The sequence below is a fragment of the Perca flavescens genome, chromosome 7 (assembly GCF_004354835.1).
Source record: "Perca flavescens isolate YP-PL-M2 chromosome 7, PFLA_1.0, whole genome shotgun sequence".
Lineage (NCBI taxonomy): Eukaryota > Metazoa > Chordata > Actinopteri > Perciformes > Percidae > Perca > Perca flavescens.
Window position 1 is genome coordinate 8,005,160 of NC_041337.1, and position 19,490 is coordinate 8,024,649.

The 19,490-nt window shown below is 42.2% G+C and overlaps 1 protein-coding gene across 1 annotated transcript in view; it reads left to right on the plus strand.

Moving 5' to 3' along the window:
* Positions 1-2,332: 2,332 nt before the first annotated feature.
* Positions 2,333-19,490, plus strand: part of LOC114558408 (monocarboxylate transporter 1-like) — a 33,664-nt gene continuing 16,506 nt past the window's right edge. The window contains exon 1 of the mRNA XM_028582399.1: positions 2,333-2,485. The gene's annotated coding sequence lies outside the window, so the exon portion shown is untranslated. The remainder of the gene's footprint in view (positions 2,486-19,490) is intronic.

Genomic DNA, 19,490 nt, shown 5'->3' on the forward strand with positions numbered 1-19,490 from the left:
AACGCTCAGCACTCACCAGAAAAGTGCTTCTAATATCCTTCACTGGTCTCCGTCCAGAGCAACAGGATCTGTTGGTCCGTTTCATATATGTCACTGCCAGACCCAAGTGACGTGTTCGTCCAATCAGCTGTCGGTTTTCATTTTTGGGCGACAATACAGATTAGCGCCGCCTGCTGTTATGGAGACATATTACGCCTCGTCTCTTTGGTGTGTTGCGAGGCACTTTTGGGACCAACTCGAGGAGACTGATCAGCCCAACGGCCTTTTCTGCCAGTGTGTCTGGGCCTTTAAGAGCACGTGGTTTCTTTTTTAGCGGAGGATGAGGAATGTTAATTCAATGTACTGTGCTTTAGCTTGAGAGTGGCTTGTTGTATGCTGTGGGTGTGTATTCTTTTGAAAATGTGGAAACATTACACTATACCTACACAGGATATCTTTAGCGGTGATTACCTTAACAGATCTAGTCATCTCACGTCTTGACTACTGCAACTCCCTCCTGATTGGCCTGCCGGCATGTGCCATCCGACCCCTGCAGCTCATTCAGAACGCAGCAGCTCGACTTGTCTTCAACCTCCCCAAGTTCTCTCACACTACACCGCTCCTCTGCTCTCTTCACTGGTTACCAATTGCCGCCTGCATCCGCTTCAAGAAACTAGTACTTACATACAGGGCCATGAACAGAGAGCCCCAGCTTACATCCAGGACATGGTCAAACCATATACCCCAACCCGCTCACTTCGCTCTGCATCAGCCAAACTGCTTGCTGCCCCCTCACAGCGAGGGAGAACTAATCACTCAACGAAATCCAGACTGTTCACTGTCCTGGCTCCCAAATGGAACGAGCTCCCCATCGACATCAGGATGGCTGAAAGCCTACACATCTTCCGCCGAAGGCTAAAAAAAAATAATCTTGAACCTGCACTTTCATGTCTCTTTGTAGCTTTGCTTATTTAAAGCTAATGTATTTGCACTTACTACTTGTTGTCTGGAGTTTGTACCTTCAAAGTTGAAAGCCCTTAATTGTAAGTCGCTTTGAATAAAAGCGTCAGCTAAATGACATGTAATAATGTAAAGATGTCAGTGGTGAAAAGTGCCAGAGAGCGGGCGTCACTTAATTCTCTTTCTACAGCTGTAATGAAATTGCAAGTAAGGTTGTTTTTTTTAAATGTGTCTCTTTCTGCAACACACCCGGCCTCAAGTCATTTCTCATCTTCTCAATTTGTGCAAGGGATCTTCCCGCTTGCACAAATTAAGGGGAAGGATTTCAACTGAATATTTTTTAACAATGTTGACATGCATGCGGGTGTGTGGACACATCAAACGATATAGATGCAATGAAATGAAATGGACCTGCAAAGAAATACTGGCTTCTGACGCTTACAAAGTTTCCCAACACAATGTCTGTGCCAGAGAGGTGGCACAATAATAGCATATATATTTCCACATTAGTATGTTAACTCATAAAAACTCATATGTCTCTGCATTGAGTACTTACCTTGCAAAACTTTAAGCACATTTTCCTGATAATACTTTTATACTTTCACTCAGTGGTGACACGTAACTAAGTACATTTGCCCAAGTGCTGTGCTTAAGTACAACTTGTACTTCACTTGAGCATTTCCATTTCATGCTACTTTGTACTACTCCACTACATTTTAGAGGAGAATATTGGACTTTTTACTCTACTACATTTATTTGACAGCTTTAGTTACTTTGCTAAATTAATATTATTTGTATTAAATATAAATCAACTAATGATGTTGTTATTATTATTATTATTATTATTATGGATAATGCCATCCAGCAGTAGGCTATACTGTATAAAGTAGTTGGATTTAGCCCCACCTCCTTTATCAGCTCTAACATTAAAGTTAAATACACATTAATATGATATGATTCTGAAATGGGCTTTTCTGCATAATTAGTACTTTTGGTACTCTAAGTATAGGTTGATGCTAACACTTTTGTACTTTTACTTTAGTAAGCTGAATGAAAATGTAAGTTTGTAAAAAATAAGCAAAACTATTACTTTATGCCACTCTTCAATATCATACCTGTTTATATTTAACCATGTTATTTTTGTTACTTTTATTTTTTTCTTTCCCTCCTAATGCATATTTCTGTCGTGAATCATACTGTTATGTCAATTTTGTATTGCGCTTACTGTAGACATAAGTTTTGCACAAAAAAGGTTTGAATTAAAGTCATAAAATATATATTTATATCGCCAAACCGGCGTCCCTCTCCACCATCTACACGCACGTGCGTTTAATCATTCCTCTACTGCCGCTCACGCTCTCGTACGCATGCGCGCTGGTTGTAGTGTCATCATCATCACCATCCCAGAAGTTGCTTCAGTCTGCGGTTACCCCGAGCGGCTGCTGGATCAGTGTGTAGCCATTGTCAAGCAAGGACACCCCGGGAGACACTCACAGCCGGAACCGAGCCTCTACCGGACACAGCCGAACTACCGACTACAACCACGGTGAGTGTGAACGAGTGTGTGGTGGACTAACCGTCGAGACAAAGATACCGCTGTTTTGTTTTTTTTCTTCTGTTGACTTAACATCTCAGCGTGCGCTGAGTACCTCGCTTCTAAGTTGTAAATTAGCTAGCTCACGCCTCCATTATCTTCGCCAGTGTATCGTCTTATCTCTGCTTCCGCTGTCGTTCTCATTTGGTCTCATTACGATAGGGGCGCACATGCTTTAAAATAAACCCCGCCGGCTTTATAGGGCAGTTTTCCACCGACCGACGTAACGTTAGTTCCATTCATCGTGGCGTGATGCTGGTGCTATTTTTACATCCATAAGTGAAGTCGGCGAGTCTGAACTGTCCGCATCTGACCCAGAGCAGAGGTGATCTTGGGCTTTGACTTGCACTTGCAGTGCGTTTGACCGCAGCTGCCTGGTGTGTTTTCTATTCGTACAAAGCGGAGTGATTTTTCACACGCTGGCTCTTTTGAGGGTGCCGTGGCAATTTTGCAAACCCACTTTGACAACGAGGAAGGAGTCAAAAATCTCTCGCAGTATTGTCAGACTTTTAATGTTCAGAGCATGGTAGGCTACACAAGACAAAGGTTGGTTTGTAGTATGCACACCGATGCTAAGCTGTTCTCTCTTGCTTTACACCCCCTCCTCCCCCAGGGTAGTTTCTTTTACTTAGTGTTTTGCATGCCTTTGTCCTCAAGACAATAGCTACCAGGGGGGTGAGAATCCTCAGATGACACCCAGGTGGGAGTTAATGCAAATAGGTCAAGATTCATTCATTCATTCATTCATTGTAAAGGATTCAGCGTGATCAAATACAAGGGAGGTTTGACCTAATGTCATATGTCTGGTCTAATGTGACTTCATTCAAAGGTTACCTTGTAAGGGAGATATTACAGCGACGATCAATGTCAACTTCCCTCAACAATGGCCCGAGTTCAGTGGAAAGATCACAAAACAGCCACACGTGCTGCCTCCCTTGCAGTCCCCCATTGTACCCCCCAAAAAAAAAAACAGCCAGCGCTGCTTGTTGTCTATTAACCGAGGGATATTCTCTGAAAGTGTGTGTGAGTGATTGCTGTCCTGTTCCATTTGTGTGGCGGCAGGGTGACCTGTAGAAAGCACAGGAGCTGGATTCATGCAAAACCCCCCGCTTTCCAAAGTTAGCTTTGGTGAGTGCATGAATGTTCCACCGCCAGGGGTTTGTCCTCCAATCTCTGACTTCTCTGGAGGGCGTACAGCTAGTTATTTCTTCTAACACTTGTAGATGGCAGAGTAGTTAAATCAATGTGTTGTGTCAGTTTTTAGACCTTTTTATGTTTTTATATTTGGCAGATCTAAGTGTATTATGTAATAGAGTAGGGGTTTTAAAAGTTTCTGCTCTCTGGCAATCTGCTTACCTGGTTACTAATGCTGCTGCTTCAATATTGACCTATCCAGTTGTGGTTTTCCTTGTGCTACTCAAGAAATAGGTTGGCACCCAATCTTGACTGTAGGCGGACAATACGCCCACATTATGCAATCTTGATTTGCATAATCTTTACTGCTGTTACTTGCCAGGCAAGGCTGAAAGGCATCCCGAGACATAATTGTCCATTCACTAGGGGTGGGGGAAAAAATCGATACAGCATAGTATCGCGATATTTTTCGTGGCAATACTGTATCGATACACAGACGCCAAGTATCGATCTTTTATGATATATGTGTTGGTCAGTTTGTCTGCTTGACAATCACATTTTGCACCAATAAAACTGAAGTGTGATGAACAAACAGAGAAATGTATATTTTTAGATACAATAGATGTTGACAAAATTGTCCTTTCGGGACATCATTTGAAATTGGGAAAAATCTGAAGTTGTAAAAAAGGTAAAATATTGCAATATATCGCAGAATATTGCAATATCTTTAAAATCGCAGTAATATCGTATCGGGACATAAGTATCGGGATGATATCGTATCGTGAGGCCTCTGGTGATTCCCACCCCTACCATTCACCAGTGTTGACTTGACTCTTTCCTTGTTTACTACTGTTGTGAGTGATTGTTGGCAGGTAACCGTATCCTAAATGTATTGGGCAGTATTTGAAATGGGGATGCATCAGTGAACGAGTAAAGAGGTGGTTTGTAGCTTTTCGAGATAAGAGATTCTGCAGAATATCAACTAACGAACGAGGAACGTTGATTGAGCCTTTGTTTAAGGGAGTGTGTGTGTGTGTGTGTGTGTGTGTGTGTGTGTGTGTGTGTGTGTGTGTGTGTGTGTGTGTGTGTGTGTGTGTGTGTGTGTGTGTGTGTGTGTGTGTGTGTGTGTGTGTGTGTGTGTGTGTGTGTGTGTAAATGAGTAAGTCTGCGCTCAGGCTGTTGTCGGCAAAAATTCAAGTCTTCCCATTCATTTGGAATGGGGGTAATTCATGTAGGGCCTCTGGCAAAATGTTCCGATTCAACTTTTGGAGAAAGTCAACCAGTCGTCACCGTACAGTGGCCGGTCATGTAACCGGTGGTCAGACTTATCGGTCGTTTTTGAAGCGGTGTGAAAGTCCTGTACAGTAAACATCCCTGCCCCTTAGCGCTGCTACATTTCACCATTTTTATTTAGATTTGGGGAAAAGGAATGAGCCCTCAAACTGTAGGTTTTTTACTTTCATTATAGACTTAACACACCTTGTCTGTTGTGGGGAGGGGCCAGTGTACACGGAAATTGAAGTGCAAAGTGAAACGTAATACTATGTCTGAAGTACCTAAATACAAGTAACCTGAATACAAATAACCTACCTTTCTGTTCAGACTTATCTACTGTACGTGCATGCATACCGTAAAACTTCAAATAATAGCCGAGTCCCAAATAGACGCCTGTCTCTTTTAAACGCCTGGTGTGACAACAGATTTGGGTAAATAAAGGCTGGTCTCAAATAGAGGCCTGGTCTGTTTTTTTTTTTTTTTTTTTTTTCGTGTCTGGTTGTATTTGATCTTTTAAAACCCGTCAGATCGTTTGTTCTATGTTTTCATTTGATTTCACGTGACAGACGCAACCGTTCATAAACGACTCATCACTATGGCAACATAACCAACAGGTTAACGAACTTTCTTTTAGTCTTCAGTTTTTCTTATTTCTCTCAATACCACCATGGAGACAAAAAGAAAAAAGTATGATTTGACATTTAAGCTGACAGTTGTCAAATTTGCCGAACAAAATCCGGGAGAAGCAGCGGCAAGACATTTCTCGATTGATCCTAAGAGTGTGCGAGAATGGCGCAAACGTAAAGCAGAACTGCAACGTCTGTCGGAGGAAGACGACAAAAGGGCCAGACTGCGAGGTGGAGGGAGGAAGAAGGTCAGTGAAGAGCTGGAGGTGAGCGTGTGTGAGTGGATCCACAGCATGCGGGCAAAGCATCTCAGTCTCACGTAATATGATCAGGGCCAAGGCAAAAGAAGTGTATGCAACAGTGAGTGACGGCAGGGATGAGGAGAGATTTACTGCGAGCGCTGGCTGGCTGGACAAATTCCTGAAGCGCAACGACTTTTCAGTCAGAAGACGCACAACTGTAGCCCAGAAAGATGCCAAGCACTTCACTGAGAAACTGGTGAATTTTTTAACATATACAACGTGGATTATTAAGTCAAAGAAAATGCAGCCTAAAAACATTATAGCCATGGACGAAACAGCGGTGTGGTTTGATATGGTGGGCTCTACAACGGTGGATGCAAGAGGTGCGCGCAGTGTCCCACTGAAAACCACAGGTCATGAGAAGAGCCACTTAACTGTGGTGTTGGCTGCGAAAGCAGACGGGACCAAAATGAAACCGTACGTTGTCTTCAAAGGGGGGATCAAGGAGGTGAAAGCAATGCAAAATATCAGTGGGGTGGTGGTGGCCACGTCCAAAAATGGATGGATGAACGAGGAGCTGACTGCAGACTGGCTTCAGAGAGTGGTGGGAAAGCTTAACTTTGCCCCTCGTCTCCTCGCCTGGGATTCATATCGCTGTCATATCAGCGCAGCGACCAAAGCTGAGCTCAAAAGGGGCTACAACATAACCACGGCTGTGCTACCCGGTGGCTGTACAAAGTACATACACGCCCCTGACGTCGTATGGAACCAACCGTTGTGTGTGTGTGTGTGTGTGTGTGTGTGTGTGTGTGTGTGTGTGTGTGTGTGTGTGTGTGTGTGTGTGTGTGTGTGTGTGTGTGTGTGTGTGTGTGTGTGTGTGGTTAAAGTGGTCATTGGTGCCAAGATAAGAAGTATTTTATTACCACTTGGCTGTGGAGAACAAATGTGTAATATAATGTTGGTAATGGGACTTTTTATCTTTTATTGAGGCTCAGTGTGCAAGACATGCTTTGTGTTGTGTTCTCTAATTATCCCTCATGCCTCCTTTTTTATATTTATTAATTTGTGTGTGTTACTGTTTAGTTACATGAATAAAGATATTTGACAGAGTCACGATGACTCTGTCAAATTTCACTAACTTCACCCTTACTTCCTTCCTTCCCAATAATCACAGGTTTTGTAAGAGTGGCTTTTAGTATCCTGTCTTTTGTGCACTATGTACGTAGATTTAGGAAATCCAGCAGGCCAGACAGCCTCCTTTTTCTTTTTTTTTTTTTTTTTTTAATCATTGTTGTGACAGTATTTGTCCTGGAGTTGAACCCTATAATTGTCAGGTCCGTCAATTGTCCCAGAAACCGTAACCATTTTTATTTTTTTAAGTTCTAACATTTCATCTGCTGATACTATTTGTTATTGTTTAATACAAGATTTCAGGTAATTCCGTAATTCCTTCAACACACTTTAGTAAAGGGAGCATATTGTTTCTGCAGAATGAATGGCCTCATTGATAACTCCTTTAGGAGTTGTCCTGCTTTGCTGGGACACACACACACACACACACACACACACACACCTAACTGAGCTCCAGCACAGAGCAGTGGGACATCAGGGGAGATGGCAACATAAATCCAATCTCCCACTGGAGAAGCCTGTTTCCCATTTAAGTCCAGGTTGAAAAGTGAATATCGGATTCCTGCGCCCCCATCTTTTTCCAATTTTAACAATTCTGCGCAACTGATGTGGGTCCTGTCTGCCTCTGACATTCAAAATGTCTACAAAGTTGTTTACTGCTGCTAAATCTGCCAAGCTTTCTGTTCTCACACAGCACATACAGTTTACAGTGACAACAGTGGCAGACGTACAACTCTCAGTAAATGATGGCACCCTGAATTCAGACGTCAACAAAAGAAGGCTTCTCAATTCTAGCCGACGGCCATTTAGATTTTTGTTGGCTGTGACTAGCATATTATATCAGCAATAGCTAGCTAATTAAGCAAACATTAGCCAATTAAGCTAAATAAACAGTATTGTTCTTGTATTGCAGCATAGAGCTAGCTAGTCCTAGTAGTGTAACTAACATTATATCCAGTCCTTCCAGAAAAATGCTGAGTTTTTTTGTGATTGTTGCGGGCAAAAATCCTTTTATATATTTAATTTATGTGTAATAACTTTGCTAAATAAAAAAATACAATCCTGCATACCTGACTTTTCTTAAAATAGTCTGTATTTTCATTTAAAATTTTGTTTTTAGGCTATATACATTACACAAGGCAAAGAAAATACAATCACTTTTACCTATTTTGGCCATTTTCGCGATTTTGTTTTTAATCTTTTGCGTGGTTGAAGATGCATCTTGGTTGCTTAGTAATAATCATAGTCTCTGTCAGAGAAACGTAACTAGCGGTCTCAATTAACAAGTGTGGGCATTAAGGGCATTAAGGTGGTAGCCTAAGTGGGCAGAAGAGAGAGAGAGAGAGAGAAAGAGGAAGCAGACGTGTTGTAGATGCAACCGGAGCAGAGTTGGTGGTTATTCATGTTATACCGTGGGCCCTGGAGGTAACGAGTCTCCGCTGGTTTTCTGATCACGGTCGGAAACGAAGCGATCAGGAGAGGTTAACCCATTCAACATTTTAACAGCTGATTAACGTGCGCTTGTTGCCCCGTGTGTGCTGATGCGCTCATCTGTTGACATTTCCGAATGCCTTCCTACAGTTGCTCAATAAAAAAGGGCTTTCCACACAACCAAACGAAGCCTACATGTGTCATTAGTAGGAGGAACATTTTTTTTAATTGTATCGGGCTCGTACACAAATTTCTTAATGCCTGTCGGGCTCGGGATCGGGTTCGGTCACGGCTCTGTCGGACGCGGGCCGGCTCGGACAGAAAAATTCGGCCCCATCCGGACTCTAGTGGGCATCACCGATGGGCTGAAGGCAAAGCCAGAGTCGGTAACGCAGCGGCGCACGGTCCAAGCAGCGCTGCGCACCGCAGCAGACACCAAAACGGAGGCAGTGCCAGTTAGGTTAGGTTATAAATGTTCAAATAACATAACCTACTTTTAATTGTTATTTGGCTGTGAATTATGTTGAATGAATTTCCCCCAATATGTTTCATGAATGTATGAAATAATCACGGTTTAGCCTAGTGATGCACCGATGTGAAAATTGTGGCCGATACCGATAACCGATATTAATATTGCTGTTATGGCCGATACCGATATTTACCGATGTCGATATCTCTGTATAGAACAAATTTTTTATGATAATCAAATAAGGAACTATTTAATTTTAATGTTTTTTTTTTTAAATAACTGATATTGGGCACCTTTACCTGTGTGCAAAATATGACTGTCATCAGATTTTCAGAAGAAAAAATAAATATTTATATAAAAATACATTTTTAAAAGGATACAAGTGTGTCCTGAATTCACACTATGAATAAGCCAACCCTGAGTATTCACAATAAACATCTAACTCACTTGAGACCAAGTCACTGTATTCTGTGAACATTGTACAACAGTTCAAAACTATAAAGTACAGTAGTAGGCCTTAAATGGCCAAAGCCAAAAGTATTGAAAGAGGTAAAATGTGAAAATAGAGCCAGAACAAACTGGACTAAACAGACTGCAGTCTGAACTGGAAGTACAGTAACTGCCAAGTACTTAAAGGTTAGGCCTAACCCTTGAAATTATAGAAATTGGTGCCTTCTAGGCCGAGATAAGCCAGAAAATGTGTGTTTTGCTCATCTGGATGAAAGACACCAAATCCCAGAATGCACTTGCTTCGCTGCTTAGACTCTACTCCCACGCCCACCTACAGACCGACAGTGAGGCAGCATTCAACTCAACCCAAATGTGTTTTATTGTCATTTCAACCATATACACGAAACAACATTTCACCGTGGCTGTAATGGTTACACATTTAAAATATATAAAAACGACATGTTTACAGTCAACCAAGTGCTAATGCTAGTATGCATTAGCTGAACTTTACGTGTGTGTGCAATAGCTAAATGTAGCAGATTATAAACACAGTTGTAAATTTGCGTGAAATGTAGAACGGTCGGCATTTACTAGTCACAAACTTCCCCAGCAGTTAGCATTTAGTTGGATACAAGCAGCTAATTTCTGCACAAGTCCCTGTTAACAAAATCTCCACTCTTACCCGGCGACATGTTTCCACAACAAGAAAAACACAGTAGTCTCTGAAGTCGTGATTGGAGTTTCGTTTAAGTTGGATGTACTCCAGTTTGTTGTCTAATGAGCAGACACTTGCAACCAGGATCGATGGAACAGGTGGCTGGCTAGCGTTAGCTTTCCACTTAGCTAGGTCCAGCCCCCGTTTGCGTTTCACCGCTGAGAATGTCCCCCCATGATCGCGGCTGCTGCCCACTCCGGCGGCCGCCGCTGCTGCCCACTCCGGCGGCCACTGCTGCCCACTGGTCAAACTAAGCTGTACGGCGGGCCGCAGCAACCGAACAGCAACCTCTTATTTCCGAACATTAATCTCTCCCCCGCCCACCAAGAGCCGGTGGTCTACTAAAGTTTCCAGTGTCCCACTTCGGCGCAGATTCCGTCTGCAAAAACCAACATCCCCGCCCACACTTTTTCTTCTTCTTCTGATTTCAGCAGTATAGACGCTGTTAAGCGTATTACTGCCCTCCACAGGTCAGATTTAGATCTAAATTCTCACACACTCACATCTAAGCCTACACACGTCAAATACACAGGAATGATTCACATCGGCCCTATTCATCGGCCCTATTTTGACATCGGAACGATACCGATGTGTAAAAAAATGACCATATCGGCCGATATTATATCGGCGGCCGATATATCGTGCACCACTAGTTTAGCCTACTATGCCATGATATGATATCAAGGGCGTTGTATTCAATCAACAGCCAAGTACAATTTAGCTAGCAGGTGAAGGTGAAACTAAAAATGTGTAAGAACTATAGACTAATACAGGCTTAAATGAACTGACAATATTAGTTATACGACTTACAGTTCTCAAGGATGCACACATGCCATCTCAACCGGGTCCTCAGGACAGCCGGTCTCTTTTTTTTCTTTCTCCCTTTTCTCAGAGTGCCCACTCGCGTTGTGAAGCGCATGTCCGCGCTATTCTGCGACTCTCTAACAATCACTGCTGATAGACAGCTTTTTTCTGATACCGTGGCGGGAGAAATCTAACCATGGCGGACCGCCACTTGCCAATCAACATAGAGGAAACACTGAACCGGTATTTAAACCATTGCTTACAGTGTTGCTCTTGTGATTTTTGGTTATGGGGAGGTTAAAGGAGAAGTCCGGTCAATTTTCAACCCGTAGCTCTGTTGTTGGTAAATCAGGACTACTGTCCGTAGCGAGAAAAACGAAAACAAACGGTGCCGCCTACACCGAGTTATCCTCCTGCTAGATTTTGCACCCAACAGTCTTAAACAAGGCTTAAACAGGGCAAGTTTTAAACGTGTTTTTAGCCTCTAAACATGTTCGAAATGCCCCCCGCCAATGCAGACTCGTGGCCTACCAGGTGATTCTGGAGTGGGTTCTGAGAGGAGAGCGCCTTGGCCGGGGCACCAGAAGAACATTGCCTACCTGTGTTATAGCAGCGACCAGACAAGAGTACCCCTCCCCAACTGGAAGTTACACAGGATTCAAAGAGGCAGAGGACATTTTCTGAGTTAAAAACTATGATTTCTAGTAATACTTGGTATGGCCATTACTAGGAATAAACAAAGCAATTGCACAGTTCTATTAGGAAAACGTAAGAATATGTATATTGTACAAGTACAGTTGAATATGTAAATTGTAAGAATAAATAAATTGTAAGAATAAGTACATTGTGCAGATCTATGCTGCACCTGTCTGTTATAGTGGTTTTATAATATAACAATACACATTACATTTGTGCTTTTGTGTCTTTATTTAAACAAAAAGGAAATAATATCACAATCTAGACACAATTAATGTAAAGTATGTACAGTGTGGTTTTATACATAATCATGCTGCAGCATAGTCTGAAGTGTACAAAGAAAAAATAGTTCAGTACTCTTTTCCTAGGCCTAGAACATGCTCTTATAATGTGACCTGGCTTGAGCAACCAGTTCACTCTTATCCAGCAGAGGAACTGGGGCTATGTTACAAAGCAGTCGCCTTCTTCTCTGTCCATGACGGGGTAAGGGCTTTTTTCTTCTGTGGACTTGAAATAACTATTTTGAAACTGGCTGGATGACCAGCTTGACGCCTTCTTGGGAGTTGACTGTGGCACTGCAGCTATTCTGTCTCTATGTCACTGGATGGTGTCCCCTAAATAAGTAAGAAGGAGAAAGAGCATTGTAGTCAGATTCAATGGCCAAAACAGTAACATTGAGGATGCATCTATCATAATCAGTGTTGGGTGTAAGGCAATTACAGTAATATATAGTAAGTAATATAAATCATTACTAATTACATGTCGGTAATATCATACACGGGTCTCAACGGGAGTTACAACAGTAATGTTTTTTTTTCTTTTTCAAGAATTCAGGTAACCGGTTCCAACTAGCCTATACTGCTCCCAATAAGTGACAAAATAACGGCAACATGTTCCTGTTTTACATGTTGTGATTTGTATAGTCACAGCGTGGACAAATGACAAGGTCACATGAGACACAGCTATCTTCTAACCGTATATAAACTGGGAACTATATTCTCAGAAAGGCAAAGCACTGCTACTTCTGCTACCTGGGCGGAGTGATTTGCTCGCAGCACCTGAAGCCCTGTGGTGAGGAGCAGAGAGTTGGCTCAGAGTTGGAGTAATAGTCAACAATTACTAGATAGTAAAAGCATAGTGACCTTGTTATTTGTCCACGCTGTGACTGTACAAATCACAACATGTAAACAGGAACATGTTGGCATTATTTTGTCACTTATTGGGAGCAGTAGGCTAGTTGGAACCGGTTACCTCCAGAATCTGTGCTAGGCTAGGCTAGGCTAGCGCTGGGGGCGTCAGACAGAGTTACGACACGCACGGAGATGAGAAGGGTATTTATGGACTTGTCTAACTCTGGGGGTTACGGTGAATGAGGTAAAGTCCCAATAAGTCGGCGTCTTCCTTTTTGTTTTTGTTTTTTTTTTAAATCTAAAAATGATTCAATCAACTAATTGATTCATTAATCGACTGTTTTAGCACACACACACCCCCATCCCACACAACATATAAATATAGCCTAGAGAAGTCAACTTTCAGCATTGTGGAGAGTTTGGAGTTCTAATAGAAAATATGAAATTATATTGAGAGCACGCAACTGAAAGTAGCATTAGTAGAAATGCTACTACAACCTCGCTTCTGCTCGCCCACATGCCTTATTTTGGCCCTCTCCGGGACTTGTGCTGCGTCTGCTAGAGCCTTGCTAAGATCGCATTGCAATGAACCCTCAGGTGGACTGAACTCACTGTCCCTGCTTCGCATGTCAGCCAATACAAAAATACACCATGGTCAGCGTTACCAGCCAGAGTAGCAGTGAAATCGAGAGATGTCTGTGACTACGCTGTTATGAGTTTTTTTTTTTTTTTTTTTTGGACGACTGCCGGAGGGGGGGGGATATAAAGAGGGACCCCGGAGCAACAATCTCAGCTGTTAGAGGCTTGAGAGTGCCAATAGTCATGGTGTTGTGGGTATAAAGTTGCTCTTTAAGTTGGATTTATAATTCTAAATGTGTCCTAATAATGGGTTATTTGGTTGCACTCAAGTGTAGACAGTGAAAGGTTATATGACGCATAGTCTTTAAAATTCTGATTGACATCAGTTCAACTGAGAGGTCACATGACAAACTTTTTTATATAAGCTTTAAATAAGAGCTTAGATTTCAGCACCAGTTTGTCAAGAATAATACAGGGACACATTAAAATCCTGCCAAGTCCAGACTTGGGTTTTGGCTCCAAGTCTCTCATTGAGAAACCATTTTAATTAAAGCTTTATTTCAGCATCATAACTGGAGTGATGACAGACTGACTGACACAGTTTTTGTCTTCCTGATCTTTCCTGGCACACATTCTGGTACACCAGCGCTCATAAATTCACACCATACGGATTACACACATACATACATCAACGCCTGTATGGCTGTGCTTGTGTTTGCCCCATTTCCTTGTGTGACCTAAAAAAGAGGTTGCATGACTGTGCGTGACCAGACCACTGAGATCAGCAGTGACGTGGCTTCTTTATGCACAGTGAGCACATTGCTTGTGAGACCTAACTGAGAGAGGAACTTGAATATTGCAGCGTCATTCAGCTTCTCCATTTATTAAAGGGGTGATAGAATTATTATATAGAGTATTTCACACTGTTCCTTATGGCCTCCTAATGGGGTATGTAACATTGGTTGGGCTGAAAATGGCCTGGTTGATATTTTATTGGCCCCGATGCATCCCTGTGTTTTGGCCCCATTTGTAACAAGAGCTTTTCTTCCAAATATGGTATGCTCGTGAATATTTAGATGAGCTGCGCGCTGATTGGTTGAGCGAATCCCCAATACACACACACATTAGAGAAGCGACAGAATCTCCTATTCCAGACACTGCAATGTTTCATTACCAAATTCACTTCTGAGACTTTTTTATGAGAAATCAACTATATAAAGCTCAAATATTGGCCGTTTTACGAAAATTGATGGCTAATTGCAAATATGGTAAGACGTATGGTAAGTGTCGGACTTCAGCGGCGGTGCTGCTGCCTCGCCGCCCGGCCTGCCTTCCTTCACAGACCCCGGCCTGCTGTGAGCTCCGTTAGGCTGGCAGCCCTGACAGAGCTCCAGTACCCGCAACTCCCCTCTTCCTGCTAGCTAAATGGCCCGTTGTGTGAGAGTGAGAGCGCGGTCAGCGCGCTTGTTACACCAGCAATCTCTTACCACATGTTACACACAATGTCACGCCACTTAGCTATACAACATCTAAATGTCTTATAAAGCTAACAACGGTGTCCGATTTCAAGTTAATGAATATTTTTTAAGTTTAGCTAGGTGTTTTGTTAGCTGCGACTGTCACTTCAATCCTATCTATGTGTAGCTACAAATCACGGATAGTTAGCTTAATTTTTGGTCGTAATTCGAGTATATTTACGGTTTGAATTTCGTCACGCCACTTACACAACTAACTAAATGTTTTATAACGCTAACAACGGTGTCCGATTTCAAGTTAATGAATATTTGTGAGCTGTAAGGGTTTCGTTAGCTGCGACTGTCCCTACAATCCTATGTGTACAAGATTGCGGCTAGTTAGCTTCCTTTTTGGTCGTAATTGGAGTATATTTACAGTTTGAATTTCGTCACGCCACTTATACAACCTCTAACTAAATGTTTTATAAAGCTAACAACGGTGTACGATTTCAAGTTAATGAATTTCTGTGAATTCCAGAGGAATTCTAAGAGGAGGCTAGCTAGCTCCATCCAGCCGCAGGCTCTATCAATGAGACTCGCGGACAAGAGGCGTGTATTTCTCCAATTGTTTGTTTAAATAACTCAACATATTATAATTACACACATTAAAAGATTAACTGAAACCTGTGGTAAGAGATTGCTGGTGTAACAAGCTCGCTGACCGCGCTCTCACTCACATACACCGGGCATTTAGCTAGCAGGAAGAGGGGAGTTGCAGGCCCTGGAGCTCTGTCAGAGCAGGGGCGTTTAGTTGTCTATTGCCCCAAGAGACGGTGACTTTGCGCGGGTATGGAGTGCTGTGGGCTGCCAGTTGTGACGGAGCTCCAAGTACCTCATAGCAGGCCGGGGTCTGTGAAGGAAGGCAGGATGGGCGGCGAGGCAACGACACAGGCAGCACCGGCACTGAACTCCGACACGCAGTCGGACAAAATTTGTAATTAGCCATCCGTTTTCGTGAAGTGGCCCATATTTGAGCTTTACATAGTTGATTTCTCGCATAAAAAAAGTTTCAGAAGTGAATTTTGTAATGGAATAGCAGAGATCTGCGTGACCTAGCTAGATTCAGAAGACCCTGATCTCAGGTCAGTTGTGTAGCCTATGTAAATGTTGGGGCGTGACCGTTCTCTTAATACACCCATGGGCTGACAAAGGTTCCGGTTTTTGGGAGGTTGACGTCAACTTCCAGCTTTGTTGAGGTTCGCCCATTTTCAGCGGCAGTTTCAAAATATGAGATTTTCATAGTAAAGGGGTGTCAATGGGACTTTGAGCTTCTATGTATGTCCTATTTACCCACCGAACTGTCGTTATTCAACTATGACAGGGTAAAATCAGTTTTGCATTCTATCACCCCTTTAAACTGTAGCGTCAACAACATAACAGTTTGTAAAATGATTAGACTAGCTATAGTCTATATATATTTAGTCTTTTTTTTCTTTCTTTTTTTTTTTTAACAGATTATTTGTTTTGAATGCTCTTCAGTTCACTAAGACAAACCATCTTTTCTATTTTATGTTTGTCCGAGTTGCAAGTTGTGTCCCCTGCAGATTACTTTCTCGATTAATGGTTGGGTCTATACTGTTGATAACATTGGAGGTAACTCCCTTGAGAAAAGTGTTTTGTATGCGAGTGAATGCAGTCTGGTCCCGAGTGTTCCACGTCAGAGCTAAAGGAAGGACTGGCTGCGGCAGGTCCTGGTCCAGGAAGGCTGTGCTGCAGCAAAGGTTACAGGACGTTATGTAACGGATGCTTGGCATACTGCTGCTTTGGTTAGCACCGATGTGTACGTCACGCCCCCCCCTTCCACCTCCTTAAAGTGTAGCTCCAGTGGAACAAATCCAAGGTTTAGTCAAGCAGAGCTCCAGTGGCGCCTGGAGAGAGAAACCAGTGTTTGCACTAGGGATAGACAGATTATCGGGCTATTGTTTTTTTTTTTTTTTTTTTTTTGTCCGTTTTGCAGATTATCTGTATCTGCGTATTATTTGCCTGCTAACCGATAAAGTTAATGAATTAAAAAGTGGTCTACTTTGGCTCGGCTACACCTCTGTGTCTGTCCCTCCTAACCACCGAGTCCGACTTAATGGTCCCGCCCACAACACTATCTGACTCTCTGTTACTGGGTATTTTGCTGAAAGATTCAAATGTATTAAATGTTTTTTTTTTTTTTTTTTTTTTGGGAACTTTCCAAAATCTTAATTTTGACCATGATTTTCATTTTCACTGTATATGCAGATCAGTTCCAAATATCTATGGGTTTCATTAACTACTAATCTGTATTGCCCTTGAAAAAAAAGTGTGTGTGTGTAGCTGCGTGTCAGTAACGTCACTAAAGGAAGAGCTATTTGGCAAACCCCCTCCTGAGAGGGGGAGGTGCAGGCAAGCCTTCGCCAGTTATACATTCTGGCCCCTGGATGACTTGGTAGCGTGGCATTTAGTTGGCTTTAATTGCCTCCTTCCAAGATGTCAAGGTTGGCCAACTGCTTCTGTAGAGGAACAGAGAATTATGTTATGTCTGTTTGGATAAATTGAAGCTTCGTGACTGGGCTCAGGGTTGAGTGACTTAAAATCTCCGGACTTACTAACCATTAACAGTAACATGTTCTGCTGAATAAATACACATAACCACACACACACACACACACACACACACCTCACACAGATGGCCTGCATTGATTACTGTTGATGGTGGTGTGGGTTTTTGGAGCAGTTTGGCTCTCATTCACTTACCGACAGAAGTTCCTGATTCTGGCCGTCTCTCCAGTTAGACGTTTTCTTTGGGTTCTTTGTGTGACTCACCCTTCTTCTTCTTGTTTTTCTTTTTCACCCACGGATCTTTGTTTTCTTCCGGTTTTGCGCCAGCCGCATGATAGAAACGTCATCAACACGCCCACTCGCTTGCTGTGAATTCTCACACTTTGGGCTCAATCGGCGATGAAACGGACTCTGTACTAGGGAGCTGGCAGGGTGAAAACCGTTTGATGTCCGGTCTAACCGATTCGGACATTTTGCTTTCTCGCATCCATCTCTGCCGGGTGATGTCTAGATAATTTTAGGTTTGCAGTGCACGTGTCAAGAAGAATGCATACTTTCAATGATCCCCAAGGGGAAATTGCATTTCTTACACGCACACTGTTGTTACATTACACACAGTGTATTGTGTGTGTGTGTGTGTGTGTGTGTGTGTGTGTGTGTGTGTGTGTGTGTGTGTGTGTGTGTGTGTGTGTGTGTGTGTGTGTGTGTGTGTGTGTGTGTGTGTGTGTGTGTGTGTGTGTGTGTGTGTGTGTGTGTGTGTGTGTGTGTGTGTGTGTGTGTGTGTGTGTGTGTGTGTACGTACCAACAGATTTGAGGAAGTGGAACTACCTGTATGCTCGTAGTGTGCGCATTGCCGACGGTTTGTTTGTTTGGTTTCTGACATCATCGGTTTGACTGTTTTGTTGGTCTTAGGTGCTACACACGTCGTTTCCTGACTATAGTCAGAGTCTTTGATTGACCTGGATTACTGGGTACATGAAATCAATCAATAAATAAAAAAATTAAAAAAGGCTATCTGAATCAGTTATTGCCAAGTAGATTTTCACATACAAGGAATTTCCCTGGGTATTTTGGTGCAATAAACTATAATAAAACTATGTATGAAAAGCAAGTACTGCACAAGTCAAGAAACATAGATATATAAAATACAAAATATATCTGTACATGTACAATAAATTTTTTTATGAAAGAGCTGCACAGTTGACCAAGGAATGTGCAAAAGCTCACAATTTACAGTATAAATATGTGCAGTGTACAGCGATAATTCATCTCTGTAATAAAAGAACTAATCCTAAATGAAAAGACTAAATTAAAAATGCTAATTATCTCGTCCCAGAAGACATTCTACATTTCATTTAAAGTTATTGTGAAAACTGTAGTTGGAGTATTTATTATTTTATTTATTTTTATATAGTTAAAAAAGTTCAGATAACTCAATCGTAAGTTGATGGTAACGTCTGTTGTTTCTCTGGGTTGAAGCCTTTAATTCTGGTGAATTGCATCTTAGAATAGAATAGTCTATATGTCATTGTACATGAACAACAAAATTGAATGCAGTCCTCCCAGTGCAAAACATCAGTAAAAAAGTGCAAAACAGGAAAATAAATATCCGTATGTATATACATGGAAAAAGTCTCTAAAGTCACCATAAAAATGGTTTAAAAAGGAAAGTTAAAATACAAAAGCACAGGCATACCACACAAACGACATTTGCTGCATGATTCATGCTTAAATAGCATTAAGTTTAATTATGGAGCTCGGATAAAACCTGTTTTTCAGTCTGTTGGTTCGTGTTTTAAATGTCCTACAACGTCTGCCTGAGGGCAGTAGTTCAAACAGAAAGCATCCGGGGTGAGATGGAGTAGGCTCTCAGCTTTTTTTAATGCAGCGGGAGCTATGAAGATCATCCAATGTTTCACATCTACTTTTCAAGTCTGCATCAATCTTTCCAATATTGCATCACAGTTCTTCTGGTCATGATGAACCTTTCACAATTCATGCAGTATTTTACTGTGAGTTTCAGGCCCAGTTTACACGAGACCACTCGCAGGTGAAAACGTAAAAATATTTTATCGGATGTGCCTTTCGTTTAGATGGTGTTTTTGGGGCTTAAAAACGCGAAAAAGTGAAACCTCCACCATCACATTCCCGTCTAAAGGGTAAAAACTCAAAAGTCTGCAGCCTCTATTGTTGTGCCGTGGCTGGCGACCCACCCCATATTTCGTTACATAA